Consider the following 19,143-nt stretch of genomic DNA (forward strand, 5'->3'; position numbering starts at 1 on the left):
TGAAGGAATTCAAGTGATTGCTATTTGGGACACAACGTTTTAACAAAAGGTAATTATTTGTTCCAGGTCCTTTAATTAAATGTCAAGTCAAGTTAAAGAGCTAAAACCAAAAAGGAACGGTACAGAAACTGAGTGCGACTTGTGATAATACATCGTAAGGCTTTACTATGTTATAATACACATATCAAAATGTCATTTAATAAGATAGTGATCAGGAAGATTACATATGGCAGCAACTTTAACAATCAGACATGTATGTTTTAAATATGTATGAAGATATAAAGTATTTTTAGTTTTATAAAATAAATGTTGGAAATTGATCATAATGCACATATGATTTGGATCATTATGCTAATTATAATATGTTGAAAACTAGTTATCGTATATTTAATTCGAAAACACAATGAGACAAAGCAACACTATTTTGAGGGAATCCATAAGGAAAACATTGTCTCATATAATCAAACATTTGGGCCACTCCATTTAAAAATCTTTCAATAAAGTGTCAGGCAGCGGAATAATACTTTTTTTCACAAGAAAGTCCATGTTTTGACCATATAGTTTGCATTGCCCTTTTAGATAGCAGCGTGGCTGTTGCTTGCTTTTACACCGTCGGATATAGGGGGGCATGTGTGTCAGGTTGATTACAAATCCATCTATGCTTGGTGTGAGTGTCTAGTAGAAAAGCCATATGTTCACAATCCTGTATTTTGGCCTCATATATCATTTTCCATCGTGATTGAAGTTATTGTCTTTGTCCTTTCGCGCTGCACACCGAATTAATGAAGTGATACAAAAATAATTCAATGGCCGATAAAGTTTCGATGGACAGACTTATGGAACGATGTGAGTCTTATATTCCCTTACCAACTGGCAATTGGTTAATAATGGGAGAACTGCAATACAAAATATCCGCGTTGATTAGTTTCCAGATTTTTGTGGAGAAACATAATTTAATTTCACTCAATGAAAATGATGGCAACGCAGTAGAATAGAATAATACACTATTCCACTATTATCAAAATGTCAAGCTTGAGTCATTTTTTTATTTTACTGTCATTTGTATGTCCCCCACCACTATAGTGGGAGGCATATTGTTTTTGCCCTGTCTGTTGGTTTGTTTGTTTGCGTGTTTGTTTGTTTGTTTGCCCCAACTTTAACATTTGCAATAATTTTGCAATATTGAAGATAGCAACTTGATATTTGGCTTGCATGTGTATTTCATGGAGCTACACATTTTGAGTGGTGAAAGGTCAAGGTCATCCTTCAAGGTCAAGGTCAAATATATAGCTTCAAAGCGGCGCAAAAGGGTACATAGTGTTTCTAACAAACACATATCTTGTTGGAACTGAAGATTGCCATAAATTAAAACATAACATACATACCGGGTTTGATTTTTTTCATCCACGTGATTCAATCTAGGCGAGTATTGATCATTTTGTAAAGTATTTGGCTTACTGGAATGGCCATTGTTTACGAAATTAGCTCTTATATTGATTTTGATTTGAAGATTTTTTATGAACGTTATACACTCATCTCCATGATTATGAAAAGACTATATAATAAAAGGTTTACATCGCGTATTAAGTGTTTATTTATAAATATCAATCATGTTGACAAGCTTTGAAGGATTGTGAAGCATATTGGCAGAAATGTTCACCTATGCAAAACTGTATGTTAAGTGTAACAACATTGTAATTAAAAGCCATAGTTACCACGTTACATCGAAAGTCTTAATAAAACACTTTAGTGTTAAAATCTAAATATTTGTGTATTGTGAATAGTTGTAGCGCATATGAACAATTGTGTCTTTGAAATAATGTTACTATTGTTGATATAAATTTAAGATGGCCAGCGTAATGCTTTTTTTCTAATAAACAAAACTAAACATAGAAAATGTTGAGAATTGTGGAAACTAATGACTTATTATCTTATTTACGTAAAGCCATGGATAAACTTTATGTTGATGTTATTTGAAATCTCTACCATATGTAAGATTATATTGCATTTATGTATGTATTCTTTCTTACGTTTTTTTCCGATAGACGGTCTAGAGTGTTATAGCTGCCAAAATGTTTCTGACCCGAGCGAGTGCAGGTCAACGCGCACGTGTGCGGCTGGTCAGGTATGGGGTATTTTCTTCTCGAATAATATTAATAAGCTCATAACCTGTTATGACTGTCACTTTATTAAAAAAGTGTTCGCGCATAAAGCACAGTATAGCAGGGATTTAGATGTTTGATAGTGTATTTGTTATTTTAGAAGACAAACTATGATCAGACCACTTCACTCAACAACTCACGTTTGTCTTGTTATTAAATGTGTGTATGGCATGCCGTGTATATATGTTATCTTACAATTTAAATGCTAATTCACCACAATGTGTGAACATGTGGAGAAAGCATGTCAGAGGTCACATGTCAAGAACAAGCTGCAACTTTATGCAAAAAGCTTTTCAAATTTGTTAAGCATGTTCATAGTCGGCTACTAATTTTCGGCTCATTATACTCCTCTAAATTCATCAAATGCTGAATTGTAACGCAATGATTACTGGTTTGTATCCGGCTACGACCATGTGTTGACAGTGAACCAATAGTAAGCCCTGTATCGTTAGATCAAGGATCGTGGTCACAATTTGAGGTCAAATGTTTCGTATACTTGAGATAATACAGCTTGACCGTACTATATCTTCGTTACCCATCTTTCAAATTAAAATAAATTTCCTCAAATGTGGACGGGGTCGCGTCGCGCACGTGTTACCCAACGCGGTAATTTCAAGGTCGAAATAAGAGGCCAAAGCCTGAACAATGAAAGTGTGTGGCTTTGTTCAGTAATGACATGTATGTAAAGTAACACTAGAAAGTATAGTTCAAGCGAATATACATTGATATACCACATCAATTCATATAAATCACCCCATGTCATTGGGTGTATTGACTCCTTCTCTGTAAATTGTTACGACTGACATCTGAGATAAATGACAGCTTAGTCGTTTGGTTTTCTTTTTTTGCTTGTTTGTCTATGATTGAATTTCGGACGGCATCAACTTCATATTTCGCAGTAAATCTGCATATAAAGGATACAAACCAACTCTCTTGAACGTTTAATCTTTTATTTTTGATTTCAAGTGTCGAGGCAGATCCAAATTGTGCAGGAATTGTATTAATTCTCGAACATTGCACAGTGATTTAAGTTAATCCGATGACATGCACTTGAAATTGATTACTTACCCATCCAGCTCAAAAGTAATAGAGTTTGCTGGCTCACAAGTCAGTAAATCAGTTTGTTTTAGTTTCTTTTTTTTTATTACGATCACGCATTCTTTTATTTAAATTTTATGTGTATGACCAACGAAATTAACTTTTGCACACGAATTGCATATACCCATACCGTGAGGATATCTGAATAAAAATAGCAGAGATGTTCCTGGAATATTAAGTGACGTTTGTAAGTTTCAGATAATTTAACATGTGCATGATGAATAATATCATTATGTTTAGACCAGTGCATATAAACGGCCATTAATAACGGGCGCCACCATTTTATTGCGATGCATACTTAAATGAGCATATTCTTCTCGAGATGGCGCTAAGCATTGATGTTTTGATATGTTGTGAATCATTCTACAGAGTGAGAATGTTTTATATGTTTTATTAAACATAGTTCGCATTATTTTTTTAAAACTGGCAATTTAGTGCGATTCGGCAGAGATTGTTTCATCCACACAGGTACAGAAACATATAATAACGACCTATTTGAGTGAAGTGTTCGATTGAAAATCGATGTATTTTGCTTTGGTGATGAGCAAATTTTCATCCAATGAATTTTCATCAAACCATTTATTTAACATGTATAAGTAGCTCCATGCACATAAACATTGGCCTCTTGTCGATCTAATAGATAATTTGATATTTTTGCAAAAGGGATGGAGCCGATGTCATGGAGGTGGCGCTTATGACAGGAGGCGCCAATGCACATTTTCAGCTATTTTATTTTTCGTTGCCGACCAAACACTGTTTGTGTCGTATTCCAGTTTAAATGTTCGATTATGTTTTCTTAATTCGATCATAATGACATTTAATACAAAAAGTAAAGTCTTCATATTTATAAATAAACATGTTTTGCATAGTGATTTTGAAGATTTCTGTCATTGAATATACACGTACTATAAGACTGGAGAGAAATTTGAGCATAATAAAAAAAGGTTAATGATAAAGGCCGGATATACCCTAATGTTTTGCAGGTGTTAGTAGGAACACACGACATATGTTAGCCTTTTCATGATTCGTTGACCTTTGCCTTTTAGTGAATGAAGCCATTAGAATAGGGGGCAAAGCTTTCAAGCCGAAGTAACATCTTTTAATTACTTCGTGAATTATGATACTGAATAAAACATTTGGTGTATAAAAATATTTTGAGACGGTTGACACAAACTTGGTTATTGGATTTATTGAATATTACATGGTTCGAGTTTATCGTACAATATGTTTTCTCTTCAGGTTATTGATTTCCTAATTAAGTTGGTTACTTATTTATTTACATCTTGTTTTTCTATATAGAATGTGTATATGTTCTGTTTAGATTTGGGTTTAAGTATAAACGTTGAAAATCAAATAGAATATGAAAAATGAACATTATCTATCAAATTAAAGTCATGTGAGGATTCATATATCGTACATTGGCGCCTTCTTCTTGGAATTGGCTCCATCTCTGTTGGGATAATACAATTTATATATTAAATCTTAAAGAAGCCACGTGTGAGTATGCAGTTACTAGAATATGTCGTTCGCGATTCAATCGGGTGGAGATTTTCTCGTTACACAGGCATTTTTTTATATTTGCTTTCAATAAATCAACCATGCCAGAACGTATTAAGGTTCCACGTTTTCGAATGGGTTGTGATTGTTTTTTTATGTACATCTGTGGATGAATTAATCTTCGCTGAATCGCGAATCGCACAACATTTCCCGATATTAAAAATAATGCGAAATATGTTAAAAAACAAATGTCAAACCTACTCGCCCTGAAGAATTGTCCGTGAACTTTAAAAACATCCGTTGCTTAATGTCATTTCGGAAGTCGCATTGGCTCATTTATTAAGGCATCGCAAAAAAGAGGTGGCGCCCGTGATTAACAGCCGTGCTATCACTGGAAAAGAATCCCCAACTGTTTGTAAAACTGGTACAAATGTAGTAGACGACATGTCTAAAACAGTTGTCTGTAGTTACCTTGTCTGGATTTGGAATCGATTAAAACCAAACCATTTATTGATATTATGTACTCACACAGTCGTGTTACCAGCAGAGCAGAGCCGAGCCATCTGGACGGGTATATGACATGGGGTGTCGAGATATACAGGTTGGAATTCAGTTCTTAAAATAGTAAACATATTACATATCCTGGCATAATGATAACACTTATATTATGGAAGTTGTAATTTGTTATATTTTATAACCGTAACATACATTCGATACAAGTTACTCATTAATTTGTGTGGAAGCATATATCAGGGGGGCATGCGTATACGGGAGCTTACCGCGTTAAAGTGAGAAATTTGGAACAAAACTTCAAAGATGGCGTCGTTTGTTGGGTTTTCTTGAAGGAAGAGATGATATCTTCACCCGGTAAGCCCCTTTGTATTTATAATTATTTTAAATGAATACGCCCTTTCGGCTCTCAGGTGTTTGTGCTTCCCTCGGTGTTTTGTTTCAAGATCGTAGACGTCGGAATAAAAACGTTATTGAAGGAAAACCGTCCTCAAATCTGTTGTCTCCTAACGTGACATTCGAGAAATGGGATGTGCATATATCATTTTCTCTTATAATACACAGTATTGACGCACGTGTACGGTAAAATATAACTAAAATCATGATTATATTATTTTCCCGACGCCTTTTGATCTCTGATAACTAATTTATTGCCAAACACTTTTGGTTTAACCCCTCTTTTTGGAACTTAACTTCCTTTTAAGCACATTTTGTGACATGACTTCCAAACGACTAACACAGTTCATACGCATGTGAGAAGGTAATACACGAACTTTCTGTCGTGAATGAATTTACCATTGAAATGAATGTTTTAAAGAACGTTTCCTCTGGATAAATGTATACCTCTTTAATACTTTTCAAAGATACGAAACCGCAAGCTTCATTACAAAAGATGAAACAGCTTGTATTGTTATAAACTGCGACATTATATGTGGAGAGCTTCACTTTTTTTCAATATACATGTACTATTAAGCAGCAGAGCGCCTTTTTGGAAGGGATATTATGCCATGATGTTATGTAATTATGGAATCCATTTTAAACTAATTGGCGGGTGCACACAGCAGCGGATGATATGCCAGGTTAAAAAAATATTTTACATCCGGTGATGCTGGTTTTGACACCCGACGCATATATACATTTATGAATAAAAGGCTTCATGCACGTTGACGTCGCTCTTGGTTACCAGACAAATTCCCACGCACGGATTTTAACCGTCATTTTTTTTAATCAATTAAATGCACAAGTACTGGAATTGTTTAGCGTTTTTTGAAGGTGTATGTCCAGCGCGTGTGCCGGGAAAACAGGGCTTAATTTATTTGTTTTTTTTTCAGCTCTATAAAATTAATATCAAATATGTATGCAAAGATTTCGGTGAACAATAATCCGGTGTTAATTTATGAAAACGGAGTATAAATCCGCATATAAAAAAAAACACCGGGCGCATTGCATATTAGTTCGGAGACATGAAATTATTTCGAAAGAAAGCAATGAGAGGATCAATTCTACATGAGCTAGTCTCGCTCCGCTCTTACTTTTCGTATATATTTGACTTTTAAGAATCTTTGCAAATACCTATTGTTTTATTTTGCTTAATCTAAATTAAGTTATCCATCTATATGTACTTTAAGCAGCATAACATGACTTCCAAATGGCCAACAGCTCTTTCATATGTGAAAGAGATTGACACGAAATACCTACCCATCTATAATAAAGTTTATATGTGTACTTCAATTTTATAGTTATATAGCATTTTATATGGTGCAATATAAATGTTGTCTTAATCATTTTACTGTAGAATTATAAAAATGCTGTACAAAACAGCTGATGGCCAACTGAATTAATTCACTGATTTTAAAGAAGATGGGTTGTGGGGTGGCTGATGTACGAGATAATATAATGTTTATCAGCCCTTTCATTAATATTTTAATTAATTTTATGTATTTTATGAAGTGTCGACCTTATTCTGATATGACATTTTCTTAAACCATTCTTGTACTGTCTTTTCATATGGTTATGGTTAAAGGGCGATAATAAGTGCATTTTTCCTTATAGTATATGTAATAAGAATCTTAAATTAGCGGAGGACTGGGATACCATTCCCCATTTATGGACCACATGAGTTTAAATGTCGAATATGCAAGAGAGAGAGAGAGTCCTTCAACAAAGCCGGATTAAAACAGCAAATAAAACAAACGAACCAAACAAAAAAATGTACAGCTGATGTATTATGTGTTTTTTTTAAATTTAATTTTATTATTTCTACATAGATAAGTGTGACATATAATTGCTATGAGTGCTACGTAATTACACGTTTTGTTCCGTACATGTCATGATGCTAGTTTCTCACTTTTTTATGAAAATAAACCATGATCTGTGTTACGTCATTTCTTCCTACGATGTCTCTGCATACATTTTCAATTGTATTCAGCACTTACATACATGATAAAAAAAGATTTGTGTCGGAATGAATTCGTTATGCATTTGACATATTAACATTACTTACGAATAGAAGGCAATGCTAGGAACAAACGAAATAATCTTTCTAAGTGAACCAATACTTTATTCCCTCAATACAACAGTCTTAAATAATATGTATTCACATAGGTATAAAAGAGAAAATCAAAGTACTGATAGTACTGATGTGACGATGCTTTTGAAGAGGATGGATATAAAAGCATCAATTTAAGTTTATCTACATCACCAAAATTGTGTATGTGGGTACGAACATTTTGAGTACGAAACAAAAATGGGTACGAAAAAATTGTGGGTACAAAAATTATGCCAAAATTTTGGTACAACACAATTCATCGAAACTGGGAGGCGGGTTACATTCTCAATCAAATATATAAAGAAATGTCTTTAAAAAGATATTCTACGTGTCTTTTCTGTACCACTTATCTTAAAAAAACGTTCTGTTACATTAAAACGTTTGTGGGTTATAACATTACGTTTCAGCAGATATATTCAAAACTTCACATGATCTTTAATTACACCATGATCTTTAATTTCACATGTATATCATACCAAACTTTATATTTTGTTGTTTTCTTTCCTAAGTTAATGATGGCATTTGTACGGACGTGATTTCACATATTTTTTTCTCTTTTGATTATTGTGTTTTCTAATTCAATAAGATTGGGCATGTTTGTTCGTTAAGTACGGCAATACTTTCATGATGATTCCCGAAAGTTGGTATGAGCACATAGTCGTAAGAGTACTTGAATACGTGAGTTCACCCATGAACACATGGTGATGTTGACTAAATCTCCGCGATATGACCTAATATGTGTTTAAAACAGCAAACAATTGCCAACAAACGAATGAATTATCAAACATAGTATGTGCACTGATGTGGCTCTGTAATTTTTGTTTGAAAGTTTATTAAATATGCAAAATGAGAAAGCACGCATAAGAGCGAGTTTCATAGATATTATACGGCTATTATGCTGTTTATATACCATACTCGCTACAACGTTTGAAATGACAGGTTTGAACCCTTGATCGCGTTTAACGTTAATTATACACGATTTCATTCGCAATGTATTTTACAGAATCACTACAAATGTCAAATACAATACAAAAAATGCATAGTTGTTTCATTGATCTATAAACATATAATGGCTTGAAAATAACTGATTTAAAATTAACGTTTTCAAACTATTATTAAATCATTTTCCCAGAATATGCCATGCTATTTATAGCTGACCTTCTTTTACCTTTATCAATAATCATCAGCGAGGTATGCCGATTAGAAAAATCGAGCTATCTCAATCGGACTGGCTCGGTCTTTCACCCGTCGAGATAATAAAATAATCGTGAGTCATGTTATATTTTACTGTAAACATGCACATATACTGTTTATTATGAGAGAACATTATATTCGAACATTCAATATCTCGAAGGTCAAGAAATAAAACAACAAATTTGTCGACGGTTTTGCTTTAATAACTTTTTTATTCCGACGTCTACGGTATTGAAACAAAAAAACCGAGGGGAGCACAAACACCGTATAGCCGAAAGGGCTTATTTATTTAAAAGAAATATAAATATAAACTGGCTTACCGGTCGAAAATATCCGCTACTCCTTCACGAAAACACTACAACGACGCCATCTTTGAAGTTTTGTTCCAACTCTCTCACTTACACGCGGTAAGCTCCTGTATATGCATGCCCCCCCGCCTGATGTATACAGACCATGTAATGGAAATGCCGCAAAATCATAGAGGAGTTTTACATTCCCATTTTAGAAAATATCACAACGCAATTATTTATCTCTTAATACAAAACGAGGTTCACAATTGGTAAAATACAATACTTAATCGTCATGATGCATTTTACTTTTGAAAATCATACAATATCACAAATGTTATTTCTTAATAATAATTTACACATAATACATAATGAACACAAATGCAATATCGACACATGTTGTTTCGGTTAGACTAACACGGGAGTATTACGAACCATTGTCTTATTAATTATTAGACAATCAAGATCTTGTATACATATATGACAACTTTTTTTAACGAGAATGTGTGTATAAGGTTTTTATCTTATCGACAATAACGTTTAATATGCTTCTTTCGCCATTATTTTATAATTGTAAAGTTAATCGAATATGATTGAATGTGGCAACACATACAATAGACTTAAGATTTAATATTGTGAATATGACCTGCTTTAGCTAACTAAAAATGATTGAATATTTAGCCTGGAAAAACTGAACATGTTAAGGGTATACACAAAACATAGGGTAAGTCAGGTTCTTTTAAACAAACAACATGTTTGCCCAATACTCATTAATTATATGTTTAATTATGATTTAAAATAAATTCAATTATATTACAATTCATGAAAAAATGATATTGACGAAACAATACGTTTACCGATTTGTACCAAAATCTAATAATTATTAACACATCATATGTTTTTACATAAAGACGCTTCACCATATACAGTGATAAAAACATTACTTTCGGCGTTGTTCCATCATTTTATTAGTGCGTGATGTTTGACTTCGGTACTTGTTAGGTAAATCCGTATTCTATTTATTATATGAATAGATAGTAAATTCTATGAAGTTTAATTTATATTTACAGATAATTATTCCAAATTATGTATTGCTATTACGTGTTGTCGCCTTTTGGTTGATCGAATTTTGTTTCAATATAGAGTTTGAACAGTGTAGCCACATTTTAGTTAAGACCAAATAAAAATATGTTTTACTTTCCTTAAGTTGTTGACAAGTTGAAAACGTTGGACATTGCAATAGTGTATAGAGACTTACCTTGGATTGTATTTTGTGCTATTCCGTACTAGGTCAATGCTACTTTAAACAAAACTTGAAACATAGCTTGATTGACTACGGATTGAAATATTACATGGGCATGTTGTGTGTAGGTAGCTTGTATCTATATTACTGAAATTAGAAGAACGGTCTCTGGGCAATACATTGAGTTAAGATGGCGATGTTAGGCTGAAATTGTATGTGGAGGCAACTAATTTGCATTTCAGGAAATTCATACCATACCATTGTTACTTAAAATTGAATTTCCGCTCAATAAATTGAATTATTAGTTAGGTATTACACTTTCATTTTCTATGGGGCTACTCGCATACAGACATACCAAGGGAGTTCGCTTGGGACCATTCGGGAAAAGGTCAATGTTTTGTTACTGAAAATAGAAACCTGGTTTCTGTTCAATAACTTTAATAATGATTCGAAACTTGCGCCGCAATTTTATGTGTAGGTAGCTTACATGTATTTATAGATGTGATTACTGTGGTGACAATTGTATCAATTGAGTCAAGATAAACGTCATTTATAAAAAACTGTTTCCACTCAATAACTTGAATTTAGATGGAGAAATAGTGCTGACATTTTCTGTGAATGTAGCTACTTGCCAAAACTCACTCAAACCATTGATACCCAAGTTCCGTTATTAACCGTGTCACAATGAAAACTGCATAAATGGACGGTCTCTGTTCATTAATTATAAAAATTTCAGTGCAAAAATATAACCTTACTTTGATAATCATACAATTATGATCTGTTAACGATTTATTAATTAACAAAGTCATTGTGTTAATCATACTTCGTTACCAATATCACACAAGTAGTGGAAGTAATCATATATAATATTAATAGTGGTTAAATATATTTAGCATTACATATTATGATAATATTTAGAATTAGGCATATATCGAAGTATACGAAATTAAATTACAGCCTTTACACGTTTTACGAAAAATAAATCATTTTTGTATTATATTTAATATTTTATCCATTGAACATGCAGCATATGTATATCGTCGCAATTACACATTTTCAGATTCGTGTCATCAATTGAGATATATCTTTAAGTACTCGATATCGGAAGTTGTAAAAATTCTTGTGTGTACATGTATATGAACAATATATACACCGCTTTTAACCTAGGTGTGTGCTGCACACCTGCCAGGATATTTGGTTGGGAGATCGTTAGAAAAACGGCAACAAGCAGTATGTCATCAGTGTTGCTCTGCCAATCTGTGTAATGCACAAGCTCTGTACGGATATTGGTCCCACTTCAACAAGTAAGATTCGTGCATTCTTCATTTAACTATCCTGAGAACGAAGTTTTCTTTTATTGGAAGTGACCGTTCAGCATTCTCAAGAGCTCGTAGTTTGATTTAAATTATCAGAAACAATTCAGAGTAATTTGACCTTAATCAGACTAAAGTAGGGTCTCTAAAGTCATTGTGACTAATGGGCATATCTGTCGGTATACCCGAATATTTACAAATTTAGCACGCGAGTAAGCACTGACTAATTATGCGCACGTATAAATATTTGACGTATTATGGGATCCCCTGCAACCAGTGGGTGTCCAGGCTGGCGTTGTCCGTGAAAATGTATGATTTTTTCTACTGTTAAATGTTCAATTTGGATCATCATGAAACTAAGCGACATTGTTTTGGGACACAATATCTCGACAAAGATCGATAGACAGCCTGGTTGGTTCAAGATTAAGGTTATTGTAACAAAAAATATTAATAAATGCGCTCAATATATTCGTTTGAAGAAGATCTTACACTTACACTGAGTTTGTCGGTAGATAACCTGCTGATCTGCATTAGAATTGCATTGTGTGGCCAGTCAATTAAGTCAATGTTACTAAAAGTACAACAATGGTTTCTGCTTAATAACTTGAGTTTGGATTAAAGTATTTCCTGAAGTTTTGTGTTTCTTTTAGATATCCTGCAGGCCTAGCATGAGATTGCACATTATTGTATTTTAAGTAGATTTATTATAAGTGTGAGTACAAAAACATATTATAAATTAAATGTGTAAAGCGGATTTTTAAGGCATTGTCAAGTTTTTATTGTCTCTATTATTTTCTGTGCCTACATTTTTACAACGCAATACAGATAAGTGAAGCAATGATAATAAAAGGGGCTTATTGTGTGATAAGTAACCCGTCTTGGCTGTTCAAATAATGCTTCATACTATTCCCCGACCAATAATTATAGATAAATACAGAAGACATGATTTTGATCCTTTAAAAACGTAACAACAGGTGGAATATGATTACTTATTATAAGAATACATAAGAACTTGATTTACTTGATATATATATATATATATATATATATATATATATATATATATATATATATATATATATATATATATAATACAATATGTTTTATTTTAATTTTTTGTCACATTATTTGATATGGATGCTTTATTAATCTTGTAATGTTGCTGTGTTTGAGAAATGATGACCGTGTCAAAACCCTGAGAAATATTTTAATCAAAGTTTAAATTTCGATTGAAGAATGTCTCTAAAAGTTGTTATTTAAATTCCAATGTTAAAGTTTACCCCAGCAATGTAGAAACACGTTTTTTAACATGACAGAAGTATGGTTGATTAATTATCCAGTGCAATTGTGTGTGATTGGTATTCTAGCTATTTAATAAACAATAATGTCATCTTAATATTGCTACCAGACTGATGATTCATAGATTGAGTATATGATTAATACTCTTTCTTGTATATTTACGAAGTTATTACTCAGATGACCTCGAAGTATTCAAAAAGCGATATCTTGTTGTCGATGACTCGTCATCGTCTGCGTTTGTTAAATGAATAAGTAAAGTTCTCTAAGTCAATTATTATTACCCTTCAAATGAAATCTATTTGCAATTTCAATATGTGTCAACTAACAGTATTTTGATTTAAGGCAGGTTGACCAGAGATTTGTTGTGTTACACTAATTCGCATTTATAACTACTTATTTTTTTAAGCAACTATACAATACATGTATTTTAAACTCGATTCTAAAGATAGTTAAAATATTTCCATGTGTTGTGTAGTGTATTTTTGTTTTAGTGCAATTTGTCAATAAATATGTGAAGTACTTGACGTTCAAATACTTGTTCACAGTTGTTATTTTGTGACAGACATGAAGCTAAAAATAACTATTTATTTTACTTCCCTGTTATTGCTGTAGTACAAATATGTTCTCAGATCAAATCTAGACTTGAGACATGCACAAATGGATGCAATTATAAACCAATTATGTAGAGAATATTATGTTTTGTTGGTATTTTATAGCGACTCAATCAGGTACACAGAGAGACAATGCTTTACTGCTCCTGGACATAAATAATCATCGGATCCTGTATATGGACATTCAGACGCACAACTATAAAGTAACCCTTCTACCGCCGATTTCACGCCCAGATTGCTTCGACTTTGACCCAGTATCCAAAACAATTTATTGGGCTGACAATAGAAATTATACAATTTTGAAGACGTCGTTAGATGGTGGAGCAACTACTGTATTATTCCGTATGCCAAAGTGTAAGCAAACTGTATTCAATTTCATTTAATTGTCTATGTTGAGCAGATTACCATAAAACACAAGTATACGCCAAAGTTAAATATAGGATAAGGTCCAGGTGTATAACCATAAATAACCCGTACAAATCGTTTAACTAACGCATCGGCAGGTTTAAAGGTATATCGGAAAACTATACATATTTATCTTTGCTAAGACTGTTAGTGCATAAATCATCGTGACAGAAAATGCAATAACTGTGAGTAGGTTTGTTGCTCAGAAAACCAAGTATCTATGTCCAAGTTACATTTCATAGACCAGTGTCATATAAATAAATCGCTATATGTCCTGCACAGAGATTGGGTTTGCATTCCAAATAACAAGCATGAATGGCGTCATGTCACGACATGATTATTTGTTGTAAGTCGAGGTCACAATGCAAGGTGAAGAGAATATATTTGTCTAGAATAATTTTTTTTTAGGAGTGACAGTGATTTGGAGTCTAAAGATCGAGCAACTATCATGCCTTTAAAACCGACTATTTTGTAAAAAGCCACATAGTTAATGTGGTTTGAGGGAGAGATATCTATTAGAGCGATATATCAAACACTAAACTCTGAACATGCACACATTGGCATGTTCCAATAATTGTTAAAAAGCTTTTGGCTTTGACTCTAAAATATTGCACTTTTTTCTTTTCCGCATGAAATTTGAAGAACGATCGGTGATAATGTGACGAAACTTAATATGCGGTATCTTAATATGTTGGACATAGTTTATGTCATTCCGCAAAAATTGATTTCTTCTGGAAGTGATAACCCTTCGATAAAAATCGGGCCCCTCCGACATCTTTGGAATTTATTATAAAAAACGTGATGAACATACTTACTCATAGTCCTAATGCTGTCCAAGCAAAGAATCGTATATTGATCTACTGATTAGAGAATAATCATTAAATGCTTTGCAATAGCACTGAAAACATAACATAAGCCATCTTCACCTACAGCTTTATGAAGCTTCCTTACAAAGGTTTAGTTCACATAACATATTGTCCAGGTCTGTTAATCTTTCATATAATTTTGCCTCATTTTCCTGTTCCCATGATTTCAGTAAACCAATTCATTCTCGAAAATTGGCCTCCATTAGTTCACTGATTATTGTTAATGGACATTTTGTCATGTTCGATCATATTGTAGTTCGAACAGAATTTGCGACTCGAGTGCAAAGGAGCACAAATACATTGCAACTGAAAACATCATGAGTGTTGTTTTGTTTCTGCATATGTAATGCACGCTAAAATCAATGCAATATTTCAATCAAATAGGCTCTGTAACCCATGCTGATAGTTTTATATAAAAAATAGATGTGTGATATGGGGTTACGATTATTGATACCTTTATTATTATTATTTATTACTTTGTTTTATTGTATGTTTATTTATTTATTTATACAAAACAATAAACAAGTTTATGTACAATATACGAATACAGATAAACATGTCGCCATCGGCTTACATAAAATAACGTTTGCCACTTTTGTGTATATTCTGTGGATGTAATACTTGTTAAACTTCTACCACTACAATGTACTTATTCAATGATTGGTAATACAGTAAATTCTATGCCACACGATTTTCTACATTAATATCTATCGAATATTAAAAGTTAAGTTACACTAGCTATACCCTTTTGATCGACATGACTGATCAAACGTTTTCAACGATTTAAGAATCTAATTTGGCAAACAAATATTTACACACTCGTTCCAAAACGTAAATATCACATAATGCCATTAACGTATAACGGTTCACTGCACGGGGTCTTACTGTTTTGCATTTGATAATTGTTCGTTGGTATATGACCACATGTTACTTCTTATGCCGCTAAAGCTGGGATTTTAGTTAGTGTTATTTAGCCGGTTTTATTATTAACCAAACCTAACACAAACACAGAAATAATCACAATTTATACACGTGTATCAATATTAAGTAGAAGCCGTTTTTATTGGTCTGAAATGTAACATTGCTCATGCTTGTTGTATGTTTTAAGAACATAAGACATTTTTGACTTAATAAGTTTACATCCGGTTAAGTTGTTTCATATTATTTATGAAGTTAAAGAAAATGTATATCCTTATGGTCAATAGTTGGTTAACTGCCACTAAAACACGCAGTATAGTATTGTGTTTGCAGGTATAAAGTCAGTGTTTGTCGAGCTATAAATAAAAAAAGGTGTGTAAACGGCTAAATTCAAACGCATCCCATGGACAGTATTTTGATCATATCAATTGATTAAAATACAAACTTCGAGTGCTTTGTTTCACGTTATCAAAAAACAATATTTGAGTCAACCACATGCATCAACAATTTGGAAACTGAGTGAAGAGATTCCCTTATTAGTGTATCATCATGTTATACTTAACATGATTGTATGCACTTATAGTCCGACATACTATTATTGCTAAAGTTATTATGTGAAAAATACAGTTAACAATGTGTGTTATAACAAGGGGCGTTATGTCATTACGTTGCTCGTATACAATATTGTATCATGATTTGGAAATACATAAAGGATTTCTTTAACATTTGTTAGTGTTTTTTTCAGTCACCATCGTCATAGCACTTGAAGTTGATCCATTGGCTCGGCTTATGTTCTTTGCTGACCAAAGACGTGGAATAAATGCGGTGAGCTTAAACACAATGAAGATTGTTCACGTCATAACGAACATCACCTATCCGATCGACATTGAGCTAGATCTCATAAAAAGGTATCATTTAATAAGAAGTCCATACACAAACTAAAGAATTATTAGAGCGGCTTGTAGTTTTGAACAGATCCACAACAAACTGAAATTCAATACACCGGACTGTTGTGTTCTTACTGTCTTTATAGAATAATGTACGGAACAAAGCTCGATACTAACACCTTTATTGGTCCCATATGGGCTGTTTCAATACACTTTAAATCTGGGATGTATATGGGAACGTCTGTGCAGGCATAGTATTGAATATGGCTTATAAGGCTTAATAACTGTGTAATGTATTAACAAAAATGGACTCATTGTAAGCGTCGATCAGAATTTTAAGCGCGGCATTGAGATTTCAGCTTCTTCAACCATTACTTCGTCCTTCGCACGTGATGAACTGCCATTTTCGGAATAAAATCACTGTTAGACAATTAGATTTTAATAAAAATAGGTGTTCCTATTTTGTTTCTGATGTTGAATTCTTTAGGGCGAATAAAAATGTTTTCGCCCATAAAGGCCCCTTATGTTTACCATATGGGTCAAATGTACATTTGACGTCACGTGGAGTTTTATTTCTTTATTGTTGTTGTTTTTTCCCATTAAAATTGATTGTTATAGCGTTCGACTGCGGTGTAGAAATCTTCTGACGTCGAATAACGCCAAAAAATTTCGCGAAGATTGTATTTCCTTAAGGTCGATCTGAACTGCCGCGAGTATCAATCCAGTGTGATATGTAAATGTTGAATCAAGTTTGACTGTAATTAATCGATGTCAAAACGTGGTGGACTATGATATTTGATCCGATGTTATTTCCGGTCGAATAAGACTATGAGTAATCATGAATTGCTTATGATCCGACTAAGATGTTTCGCCTTTAAAATGTACAACTTGAAACATGTTTGACCATTTTAAAACATGGTCCAAACATGGCTGACCATGAGGTAGAATAATTGCTTTCATCTGAATGTATTTTGGACTGATCATGTTTAAACAGTATTTTACAGACTATGTAGAGTGGTGAATATTATATATCATATCTACCTAATCAACCTGCACTTTTAAAGTAGTGTCTATATCGAAGTGTATCTGCAATTCAATTTTATGTTATGATGTTTTTAATAGATTTTGACATTCATAAAATTAATATCAAATCATGTATACTGGATTTTGTTTTACCATGATAGCAGGTCATCAGCATTCTAAATATAATCATGACTCCTTACCAATAAATGAATAATAAATAATTCACTTTTATTGCACACATCTGTCTGCTGTTTTAATGTACACCGAAATAGAAATATTTAACGCCGCATGTTTGTAGTGATGGTCTTTTTAAATTTCTATTGCATTGATATAACATACATTATGGTAATGCAGTTGACATTATCGTTTATATTTAGTAAGCATGTGCATGTTAAATCTGAGTTTCTTTTTAATTGAAAATAAATAACTCAAATATATATTCCATATATCAGCACATTTTGGATTATTTACGTAGCTCAAAGGCACGGGAATAAACATCCATTATTCTCAGGGAGTTGTTTATATCTTGTTTTTACACTGTTATTGATGGGCTGTTCACCAACCTGCTACAGTACGCTGTTCCACATTGGTCTATATTACATACTGTCCTTAGCAAAAAAGGAAAGCGACCGATATTGACATTGGATGGTTTTATGATAATAACACGAATAGCATTTTTTTGTGAGCAAATGTTTAATATTTAAAATACAATGTTGAAATCTAATCCTTTCAATGTATGCTGATTGTTAAAAAATATATAATTACATTCATGTCTATTATAATTTTTGCCACATAGTACGTTTTCAGGCAAAATTTCGGATACTGCTTGCAATACATTAATATATGTATTAGACTTTTAATAATTTAATGTTCAATTATCATTGTGAGATTGAGAATAAATCTTATATCATCATTAACATAATCCTATCATCAGAAACAGCATTTTGTTTTGTTGTGTGTTTGTTGTTTTAATTTACATTAGAAAAGAGACATTGCTTAGTTATACGATATAAAAGTTCTCGTGAACATGTTTGACCAAGGACTTTTATAGGGCAATGAATTATTAATAATCATTGAAATAATAATCATGATCAAATCATCGTTGACAATTGTACACATGGGGAAATACACTACGCAATCTTTAAATCAGGTTTGACCTTGTCCATGTTAATGACCGTGAAACAAGATTAACCATAGCTGTTCTTTTAAAAGATCATGGTCGACCATGTTCGACAAAGCAACAATAAAATACGGCATACATTATGGATGACCAGGGATAGAA

At 32.8% G+C, this 19,143-nt stretch overlaps 1 protein-coding gene across 3 annotated transcripts in view; it reads left to right on the forward strand.

Annotated features, from left to right (window-relative positions):
* Window positions 1-19,143, forward strand: part of LOC127842822 (deleted in malignant brain tumors 1 protein-like) — a 70,830-nt gene that overhangs the window by 3,157 nt on the left and 48,530 nt on the right. For 2 of the 3 annotated variants that reach the window (XM_052372567.1, XM_052372568.1), the window contains exons 3-7: window positions 2,046-2,125; window positions 5,290-5,358; window positions 11,707-11,843; window positions 13,868-14,116; window positions 16,697-16,859. The gene's annotated coding sequence lies outside the window, so the exon portion shown is untranslated. Of the gene's footprint in view, window positions 1-66; window positions 155-2,045; window positions 2,126-5,289; window positions 5,359-11,706; window positions 11,844-13,867; window positions 14,117-16,696; window positions 16,860-19,143 lie in introns of all 3 variants that reach the window. The other variant, XM_052372569.1, reaches the window with a different exon arrangement.

Source organism: Dreissena polymorpha, chromosome 8 (assembly GCF_020536995.1).
Source record: "Dreissena polymorpha isolate Duluth1 chromosome 8, UMN_Dpol_1.0, whole genome shotgun sequence".
Classification (NCBI taxonomy): Eukaryota; Metazoa; Mollusca; class Bivalvia; order Myida; family Dreissenidae; genus Dreissena; species Dreissena polymorpha.